The sequence below is a fragment of the Colletes latitarsis genome, unplaced genomic scaffold (assembly GCF_051014445.1).
Source record: "Colletes latitarsis isolate SP2378_abdomen unplaced genomic scaffold, iyColLati1 scaffold0051, whole genome shotgun sequence".
NCBI lineage: Eukaryota > Metazoa > Arthropoda > Insecta > Hymenoptera > Colletidae > Colletes > Colletes latitarsis.
The window spans coordinates 151466-162500 of NW_027488401.1; positions in this window are offsets into that span (position 1 = coordinate 151466).

The following is an 11035-nucleotide window of genomic DNA, read 5'->3' on the forward strand; positions in this document are numbered from 1 at the left end:
CGCTCCGGCGTCAAAAATCGTCGTAGGACAAAAAATCGCCACCCTATCTTGCAGGAAAAAATCCGGGGAACACGATGGCGTCGTCAAAAGTGCAGGTCGTCGAGCTCGTTTTCGAGAAAAAAAAAAAAAAATTCTCAAAATTCGACAAAAAAATAAAACGATCAGTGGACCGTGTAGAGAATATAAAACTGCATAAGAATCGTATAGACCAAAATTGGCGTTCACGTGCTCGTTTTTGAGAAAAAAGTTAAAAAAGCTCTCAAAATTCGAGATAAAAAAAAAAAAAACCATCTACCAGGTAGCCAACGGTAAACGGTACAAGTATCGTACGGGCGAAAACGAGCGTTACCGTGCTCGTTTTCGAGTTATTGACGAAAAACAGCCTGGAGCGATCGGTCCGGCGGTCGACGCGCGAAAGTTTCTAAGTCCGCTCTGCTCCGAAACACCGCTCCGGCGTCAAAAATCGTCGTAGGACAAAAAATAGACACGCTATCTTGCAGGAAAAAATCCGGGGAACACGATGGCGTCGTCAAAAGTGCAGGTCGTCGAGCTCGTTTTCGAGAAAAAAAAAAAAAAATTCTCAAAATTCGACAAAAAAATAAAACGATCAGTGGACCGTGTAGAGAATATAAAACTGCATAAGAATCGTATAGACGAAAATTGGCGTTCACGTGCTCGTTTTTGTGGAAAAAATTAAAAAAGCTCTCAAACTTCGAGATAAAAAAAAAAAAAACCGTCTACCAGGTAGCCAACGGTAAACGGTACAAGTATCGTACGGGCGAAAACGAGCGTTACCGTGCTCGTTTTCGAGTTATTGACGAAAAACAGCCTGGAGCGATCGGTCCGGCGGTCGACGCGCGAAAGTTTCTAAGTCCGCTCTGCTCCGAATCATCGCTCCGGCGTCAAAAATCGTCGTAGGACAAAAAATCGCCACCCTATCTTGCAGGAAAAAATCCGGGGAACACGATGGCGTCGTCAAAAGTGCAGGTCGTCGAGCTCGTTTTCGAGAAAAAAAAAAAAAAATTCTCAAAATTCGACAAAAAAATAAAACGATCATTGGACCGTGTAGAGAATCTAAAACTGCATAAGAATCGTATAGACCAAAATTGGCCTTAACGTGCTGGTTTTCGAGTTATTGACGATAAGCCGGTATATATATGTCCGAGATAAAAAAAAAGATAGGGACAGTGGGAATCTCCTATACTATCACGGGCGTGTATTCTCCTACTAGTTTGATGGTTGCTGTTGCATAAACCACCGACTGTTTGGCCCGCCGTTTAACCGCGCGGTTTAAAATTGCAACACAATGTTGGTGTCGCTCCGGGGTGAAAAAATGGAAAAACGACATACTTTACGCATAGGGGCGGCTGATCTTAACATATTTTGTCATGTCACCACCCCAGTGACTCTAAGACGGATTTTGCCGTCGCACGTTTTTTTATTAAAAAGTTATTAGTATATAGAAGATTTCGTTAAGCAAAAAGACACGAATATGGGAGTAGGACAAAAAATCGCCAGCCTATCTTGCAGGAAAAAATCCGGGGAACACGATGGCGTCGTCAAAAGTGCAGGTCGTCGAGCTCGTTTTCGAGAAAAAAAAAAAAAAATTCTCAAAATTCGACAAAAAAATAAAACGATCAGTGGACCGTGTAGAGAATATAAAACTGCATAAGAATCGTATAGACGAAAATTGGCGTTCACGTGCTCGTTTTTGTGGAAAAAATTAAAAAAGCTCTCAAAATTCGAGATAAAAAAAAAAAAAACCATCTACCAGGTAGCCAACGGTAAACGGTACAAGTATCGTACGGGCGAAAACGAGCGTTACCGTGCTCGTTTTCGAGTTATTGACGAAAAACAGCCTGGAGCGATCGGTCCGGCGGTCGACGCGCGAAAGTTTCTAAGTCCGCTCTGCTCCGAAACACCGCTCCGGCGTCAAAAATCGTCGTAGGACAAAAAATAGACACGCTATCTTGCAGGAAAAAATCCGGGGAACACGATGGCGTCGTCAAAAGTGCAGGTCGTCGAGCTCGTTTTCGAGAAAAAAAAAACAAAATTCTCAAAATTCGACAAAAAAATAAAACGATCAGTGGACCGTGTAGAGAATATAAAACTGCATAAGAATCGTATAGACGAAAATTGGCGTTCACGTGCTCGTTTTTGTGGAAAAAATTAAAAAAGCTCTCAAACTTCGAGATAAAAAAAAAAAAAACCGTCTACCAGGTAGCCAACGGTAAACGGTACAAGTATCGTACGGGCGAAAACGAGCGTTACCGTGCTCGTTTTCGAGTTATTGACGAAAAACAGCCTGGAGCGATCGGTCCGGCGGTCGACGCGCGAAAGTTTCTAAGTCCGCTCTGCTCCGAAACACCGCTCCGGCGTCAAAAATCGTCGTAGGACAAAAAATCGCCACCCTATCTTGCAGGAAAAAATCCGGGGAACACGATGGCGTCGTCAAAAGTGCAGGTCGTCGAGCTAGTTTTCGAGAAAAAAAAAAAAAAATTCTCAAAACTCGACAAAAAAATAAAACGATCAGTGGACCGTGTAGAGAATCTAAAACTGCATAAGAATCGTATAGACCAAAATTGGCGTTCACGTGCTCGTTTTTGAGAAAAAAGTTAAAAAAGCTCTCAAAATTCGAGATAAAAAAAAAAAAAACCATCTACCAGGTAGCCAACGGTAAACGGTACAAGTATCGTACGGGCGAAAACGAGCGTTACCGTGCTCGTTTTCGAGTTATTGACGAAAAACAGCCTGGAGCGATCGGTCCGGCGGTCGACGCGCGAAAGTTTCTAAGTCCGCTCTGCTCCGAAACACCGCTCCGGCGTCAAAAATCGTCGTAGGACAAAAAATAGACACGCTATCTTGCAGGAAAAAATCCGGGGAACACGATGGCGTCGTCAAAAGTGCAGGTCGTCGAGCTCGTTTTCGAGAAAAAAAAAAAAAAATTCTCAAAATTCGACAAAAAAATAAAACGATCAGTGGACCGTGTAGAGAATATAAAACTGCATAAGAATCGTATAGACGAAAATTGGCGTTCACGTGCTCGTTTTTGTGGAAAAAATTAAAAAAGCTCTCAAACTTCGAGATAAAAAAAAAAAAAACCGTCTACCAGGTAGCCAACGGTAAACGGTACAAGTATCGTACGGGCGAAAACGAGCGTTACCGTGCTCGTTTTCGAGTTATTGACGAAAAACAGCCTGGAGCGATCGGTCCGGCGGTCGACGCGCGAAAGTTTCTAAGTCCGCTCTGCTCCGAATCATCGCTCCGGCGTCAAAAATCGTCGTAGGACAAAAAATCGCCACCCTATCTTGCAGGAAAAAATCCGGGGAACACGATGGCGTCGTCAAAAGTGCAGGTCGTCGAGCTCGTTTTCGAGAAAAAAAAAAAAAAATTCTCAAAATTCGACAAAAAATAAAACGATCAGTGGACCGTGTAGAGAATCTAAAACTGCATAAGAATCGTATAGACCAAAATTGGCGTTCACGTGCTCGTTTTTGAGAAAAAAGTTAAAAAAGCTCTCAAAATTCGAGATAAAAAAAAAAAAAACCATCTACCAGGTAGCCAACGGTAAACGGTACAAGTATCGTACGGGCGAAAACGAGCGTTACCGTGCTCGTTTTCGAATTATTGACGAAAAACAGCCTGGAGCGATCGGTCCGGCGGTCGACGCGCGAAAGTTTCTAAGTCCGCTCTGCTCCGAAACACCGCTCCGGCGTCAAAAATCGTCGTAGGACAAAAAATAGACACGCTATCTTGCAGGAAAAAATCCGGGGAACACGATGGCGTCGTCAAAAGTGCAGGTCGTCGAGCTCGTTTTCGAGAAAAAAAAAAAAAAATTCTCAAAATTCGACAAAAAAATAAAACGATCAGTGGACCGTGTAGAGAATATAAAACTGCATAAGAATCGTATAGACGAAAATTGGCGTTCACGTGCTCGTTTTTGTGGAAAAAATTAAAAAAGCTCTCAAAATTCGAGATAAAAAAAAAAAAAACCATCTACCAGGTAGCCATCGGTAAACGGTACAAGTATCGTACGGGCGAAAACGAGCGTTACCGTGCTCGTTTTCGAGTTATTGACGAAAAACAGCCTGGAGCGATCGGTCCGGCGGTCGACGCGCGAAAGTTTCTAAGTCCGCTCTGCTCCGAAACACCGCTCCGGCGTCAAAAATCGTCGTAGGACAAAAAATAGACACGCTATCTTGCAGGAAAAAATCCGGGGAACACGATGGCGTCGTCAAAAGTGCAGGTCGTCGAGCTCGTTTTCGAGAAAAAAAAAAAAAAATTCTCAAAATTCGACAAAAAAATAAAACGATCAGTGGACCGTGTAGAGAATCTAAAACTGCATAAGAATCGTATAGACGAAAATTGGCCTTAACGTGCTGGTTTTCGAGTTATTGACGATAAGCCGGTATATATATGTCCGAGATAAAAAAAAAGATAGGGACAGTGGGAATCTCCTATACTATCACGGGCGTGTATTCTCCTACTAGTTTGATGGTTGCTGTTGCATAAACCACCGACTGTTTGGCCCGCCGTTTAACCGCGCAGTTTAAAATTGCAACACAATGTTGGTGTCGCTCCGGATCGAAAAAATGGAAAAACGACATACTTTACGCATAGGGGCGGCTGATCTTAACATATTTTGTCAATGTCATCTTCCCAGTGACCCTAGGAAGGAGTTTGCCGTTGCACGTTTTCCTATTAAAAAGTAATTAGTGTACAAAAATTTTCGTGAAGCAAAAAACAAGAATATGAAAGTACGTTCCATGAGCATTACGGTGAATAAAACAGAAATTAAAAATTCCCGAGGGGTTGAACAGCATCATATTGAATTCGTTTTGCTGACTGGGGTCTGCGCCCCCCAGACCCCCGCTACACTAGCCCAGACCAAACCCACTTTGTAATAGTGGTATCATATTAAATTGAACAGCATCGTACTTAATTCGTTTTGCTGAATGGGGGGCTGCGCCCCCCAAACCCCCGCTACACTAGCCCAGACCTAACCCATTTTGTAATAGCGGTATCAAATTAAATTGAACAGCATCGTACTAAATTCGTTTTGCTGACTGGGGGGCTGCGCCCCCCAGACCCCCGCAACACTAGCCCGGACCTAACCCACTTTGTAATAGCGGTATCATATTAAATTGAACAGCATCGTACTAAATTCGTTTTGCTGAATGGGGGGCTGCGCCCCCCAAACCCCCGCTACACTAGCCCAGACCTAACCCATTTTGTAATAGCGGTATCAAATTAAATTGAACAGCATCATATTGAATTCGTTTTGCTGACTGGGGTCTGCGCCCCCCAGACCCCCGCTACAATAGCCCAGACCTAACCCACTTTGTAATAGTGGTATCATATTAAATTGAACAGCATCGTACTTAATTCGTTTTGCTGAATGGGGGGCTGCGCCCCCCAAACCCCCGCTACACTAGCCCAGACCTAACCCATTTTGTAATAGCGGTATCAAATTAAATTGAACAGCATCGTACTAAATTCGTTTTGCTGACAGGGGTCTGCGCCCCCCAGACCCCCGCTACACTAGCCCAGACCTAACCCCCTTTGTAATAGCGGTATCATATTAAATTGAACAGCATCATATTGAATTCGTTTTGCTGACTGGGGTCTGCGCGCCCCAGACCCCCGCAACACTAGCCCGGACCTAACCCACTTTGTAATAGCGGTATCACATTAAATTGAACAGCATCGTACTAAATTCGTTTTGCTGAATGGGGGGCTGCGCCCCCCAAACCCCCGCTACACTAGCCCAGACCTAACCCATTTTGTAATAGCGGTATCAAACTAAATTGAACAGCATCATATTGAATTCGTTTTGCTGACTGGGGTCTGCGCCCCCCCGACCCCCGCTACAATAGCCCAGACCTAACCCACTTTGTAATAGTGGTATCATATTAAATTGAACAGCATCGTACTTAATTCGTTTTGCTGAATGGGGGGCTGCGCCCCCCAAACCCCCGCTACACTAGCCCAGACCTAACCCATTTTGTAATAGCGGTATCAAATTAAATTGAACAGCATCGTACTAAATTCGTTTTGCTGACAGGGGTCTGCGCCCCCCAGACCCCCGCTACACTAGCCCAGACCTAACCCCCTTTGTAATAGCGGTATCATATTAAATTGAACAGCATCATATTGAATTCGTTTTGCTGACTGGGGTCTGCGCGCCCCAGACCCCCGCAACACTAGCCCGGACCTAACCCACTTTGTAATAGCGGTATCATATTAAATTGAACAGCATCGTACTAAATTCGTTTTGCTGAATGGGGGGCTGCGCCCCCCAAACCCCCGCTACACTAGCCCAGACCTAACCCATTTTGTAATAGCGGTATCAAATTAAATTGAACAGCATCATATTGAATTCGTTTTGCTGACTGGGGTCTGCGCCCCCCAGACCCCCGCTACACTAGCCCAGACCTAACCCACTTTGTAATAGTGGTATCATATTAAATTGAACAGCATCGTACATAATTCGTTTTGCTGAATGGGGGGCTGCGCCCCCCAAACCCCCGCTACACTAGCCCAGACCTAACCCATTTTGTAATAGCTGTATCAAATTAAATTGAACAGCATCATATTGAATTCGTTTTGCTGACAGGGGTCTGCGCCCCCCAGACCCCCGCTACACTAGCCCAGACCTAACCCACTTTGTAATAGTGGTATCATATTAAATTGAACAGCATCGTACATAATTCGTTTTGCTGAATGGGGGGCTGCGCCCCCCAAACCCCCGCTACACTAGCCCAGACCTAACCCATTTTGTAATAGCGGTATCAAATTAAATTGAACAGCATCATATTGAATTCGTTTTGCTGACTGGGGTCTGCGCCCCCCAAACCCCCGCTACACTAGCCCAGACCTAACCCATTTTGTAATAGCGGTATCAAATTAAATTGAACAGCATCATATTGAATTCGTTTTGCTGACTGGGGTCTGCGCCCCCCAAACCCCCGCTACACCAGCCCAGACCTAACCCATTTTGTAATAGCGGTATCAAATTAAATTGAGCAGCATCATATTGAATTCGTTTTGCTGACAGGGGTCTGCGCCCCCCAGACCCCCGCTACACTAGCCCAGACCTAACCCCCTTTGTAATAGCGGTATCATATTAAATTGAACAGCATCATATTGAATTCGTTTTGCTGACTGGGGTCTGCGCGCCCCAAACCCCCGCAACACTGGCCCAGACCTAGCCCATTTTGTAATGACTGTATTGGAACTGCGTTAGGGCTAGTTTAGAATTGGTTAGGTGAAGTAATGCGGAGAGCAGTTTCGCCTGCGTCCCGGGATGCTTGTTGGCATGAGTGGTGTCTGAATGAGTAAAGACGGATGAGACACTTGTGGGGTATGGTGAGTCAGATTCCCAAACTACCCATATATTCTTCTGAGGCATGGGTGCCTATCCAAGGATCTCCTTCGGTATCTAAAACAGAAATAAAAAAAAAAAAAAAAAAAAAAAAAAAAAAATGAATATGGACTGTGTTAGGACTGAATTGGATAAGGTCTGGGTTACGTCTCGGTTAGGTCTGAGTTAGGACTGGTTTAAGACTGGGTTAGGACTGGGTTAGGACTGGGTTAGGACTGGGTTAGGTCTGGGTTAGGACTGGGTTAGGTCTGGGTTAGGTCTGGGTTAGGACTGGGTTAGGTCTGGGTTAGGACTGGGTTAGGACTGGGTTAGGTCTGGGTTAGGTCTGGGTTAGGTCTGGGTTAGGACTGGGTTAGGACTGGGTTACGACTGGGTTAGGTCTGGGTTACGACTGGGTTAGGTCTGGGTTACGACTGGGTTAGGTCTGGGTTACGACTGGGTTAGGTCTGGGTTACGACTGGGTTAGGATTGGGTTAGGTCTGGTTTAGGACTGGGTTAGGTCTAGGTTAGGACTGGGTTAGGTCTGGGTTAGGTCTGGGTTAGGACTGGGTTAGGTCTGGGTTAGGACTGGGTTAGTACTGGGTTAGGACTGGGTTAGGTCTGGGTTAGGTCTGGGTTATTTCTGGGTTAGGTCTGGGTTAGGTCTGGGTTAGGTCTGGGTTAGGGCTGGGTTAGGTCTGGGTTAGGTCTGGGTCAGGTCTGGGGTATTTCTGGGTTAGGACTGGGTTAGGTCTGGGTTAGGTCTGGGTTATTTCTGGGTTAGGTCTGGGTTAGGTCTGGGTTAGGTCTGGGTTAGGTCTGGGTTAGGACTGGGTTAGGTCTGGGTTAGGACTGGGTTAGGTCTGGGTTAGGTCTGGGTTAGGTCTGGGTTAGGTCTGGGTTATTTCTGGGTTAGGTCTGGGTTAGGTCTGGGTTAGGTCTGGGTTAGGGCTGGGTTAGGTCTGGGTTAGGTCTGGGTCAGGTCTGGGGTATTTCTGGGTTAGGACTGGGTTAGGTCTGGGTTAGGACTGGGTTAGGTCTGGGTTAGGACTGGGTTAGGACTGGGTTAGGTCTGGGTTAGGTCTGGGTTAGGTTTGGGTTAGGACTGGGTAGGTTCTGGGTTAGGACTTGGTTAGGACTGGGTTAGGACTGTGTTAGGACTGGGTTAGGTCTGGGTTAGGTCTGGGTTAGGACTGGGTTAGGTCTGGGTTAGGACTGGGTTAGGACTGGGTTAGGTCTGGGTTAGGTCTGGGTTAGGACTGGGTTAGGTCTGGGTTAGGACTGGGTTAGGTCTGGGTTAGTACTGGATTTGGTTAGGTCTGGGTTAGGTCTGGGTTAGGTCTGGGTTAGGACTGGGTTAGGACTGGGTTAGGTCTGGGTTAGGACTGGGTTAGGACTGGGTTAGGACTGGGTTAGGTCTGGGTTAGGTCTGGGTTATTTCTGGGTTAGGTCTGGGTTAGGTCTGGGTTAGGTCTGGGTTAGGTCTGGGTTAGGTCTGGGTTAGGACTGGGTTAGGACTGGGTTAGGTCTGGGTTAGGTCTGGGTTAGGACTGGGTTAGGTCTGGGTTAGGACTGGGTTAGGTCTGGGTTAGGTCTGGGTTCGGTCTGGGTTAGGACTGGGTTAGGTCTGGGTTAGGTCTGGGTTAGGTCTGGGTTAGGTCTGGGTTAGGACTGGGTTAGGACTGGGTTAGGACTGGGTTAGGTCTGGGTTAGGTCTGGGTTATTTCTGGGTTAGGACTGGGTTAGGACTGGGTTAGGACTGGGTTAGGTCTGGGTTAGGTCTGGGTTAGGTCTGAGTTAGGTCTGGGTTAGGACTGGGTTAGGACTGGGTTAGGTCTGGGTTAGGTCTGGGTTAGGACTGGGTTAGGACTGGGTTAGGTCTGGGTTAGGTCTGGGTTAGGACTGGGTTAGGTCTGGGTTAGGACTGGGTTAGGTCTGGGTTAGTACTGGATTTGGTTAGGTCTGGGTTAGGTCTGGGTTAGGTCTGGGTTAGGTCTGGGTTAGGACTGGGTTAGGTCTGGGTTAGGACTGGGTTAGGTCTGGGTTAGTACTGGATTTGGTTAGGTCTGGGTTAGGTCTGGGTTAGGTCTGGGTTAGGACTGGGTTAGGACTGGGTTAGGTCTGGGTTAGGACTGGGTTAGGACTGGGTTAGGACTGGGTTAGGTCTGGGTTAGGTCTGGGTTAGGACTGGGTTAGGTCTGGGTTAGGTCTGGGTTCGGTCTGGGTTAGGTCTGGGTTAGGTCTGGGTTAGGACTGGGTTAGGACTGGGTTAGGTCTGGGTTAGGTCTGGGTTAGGACTGGGTTAGGTCTGGGTTAGGACTGGGTTAGGTCTGGGTTAGTACTGGATTTGGTTAGGTCTGGGTTAGGTCTGGGTTAGGGCTGGGTTAGGTCTGGGTTCGGTCTGGGTTAGGTTTGGGTTAGGTCTGGGTTAGGACTGGGTTAGGACTGGGTTAGGTCTGGGTTAGGACTGGGTTAGGACTGGGTTAGGTCTGGGTTAGGACTGGGTTAGGACTGGGTTAGGTCTGGGTTAGGACTGGGTTAGGACTGGGTTAGGTCTGGGTTAGGTCTGGGTTAGGACTGGGTTAGGTCTGGGTTAGGTCTGGGTTCGGTCTGGGTTAGGTCTGGGTTAGGTCTGGGTTAGGACTGGGTTAGGACTGGGTTAGGTCTGGGTTAGGACTGGGTTAGGACTGGGTTAGGTCTGGGTTAGGACTGGGTTAGGACTGGGTTAGGTCTGGGTTAGGACTGGGTTAGGACTGGGTTAGGTCTGGGTTAGGTCTGGGTTAGGACTGGGTTAGGTCTGGGTTAGGACTGGGTTAGGTCTGGGTTAGTACTGGATTTGGTTAGGTCTGGGTTAGGTCTGGGTTAGGTCTGGGTTAGGACTGGGTTAGGACTGGGTTAGGTCTGGGTTAGGACTGGGTTAGGACTGGGTTAGGTCTGGGTTAGGACTGGGTTAGGACTGGGTTAGGACTGGGTTAGGTCTGGGTTAGGTCTGGGTTATTTCTGGGTTAGGTCTGGGTTAGGTCTGGGTTAGGTCTGGGTTAGGTCTGGGTTAGGTCTGGGTTAGGACTGGGTTAGGACTGGGTTAGGTCTGGGTTAGGTCTGGGTTAGGACTGGGTTAGGTCTGGGTTAGGACTGGGTTAGGTCTGGGTTAGGTCTGGGTTCGGTCTGGGTTAGGACTGGGTTAGGTCTGGGTTAGGTCTGGGTTAGGTCTGGGTTAGGTCTGGGTTAGGTCTGGGTTAGGTCTGGGTTAGGACTGGGTTAGGACTGGGTTAGGTCTGGGTTAGGTCTGGGTTAGGACTGGGTTAGGTCTGGGTTAGTACTGGATTTGGTTAGGTCTGGGTTAGGTCTGGGTTAGGTCTGGGTTAGGACTGGGTTAGGACTGGGTTAGGTCTGGGTTAGGACTGGGTTAGGACTGGGTTAGGACTGGGTTAGGTCTGGGTTAGGTCTGGGTTATTTCTGGGTTAGGTCTGGGTTAGGTCTGGGTTAGGTCTGGGTTAGGTCTGGGTTAGGTCTGGGTTAGGACTGGGTTAGGTCTGGGTTAGGTCTGGGTTCGGTCTGGGTTAGGTCTGGGTTAGGTCTGGGTTAGGTCTGAGTTAGGTCTGGGTTAGGACTGGGTTAGGACTGGGTTAGGACTGGGTTAGGACTGGGTTAGGTCTGGGTTGGTACTGGATT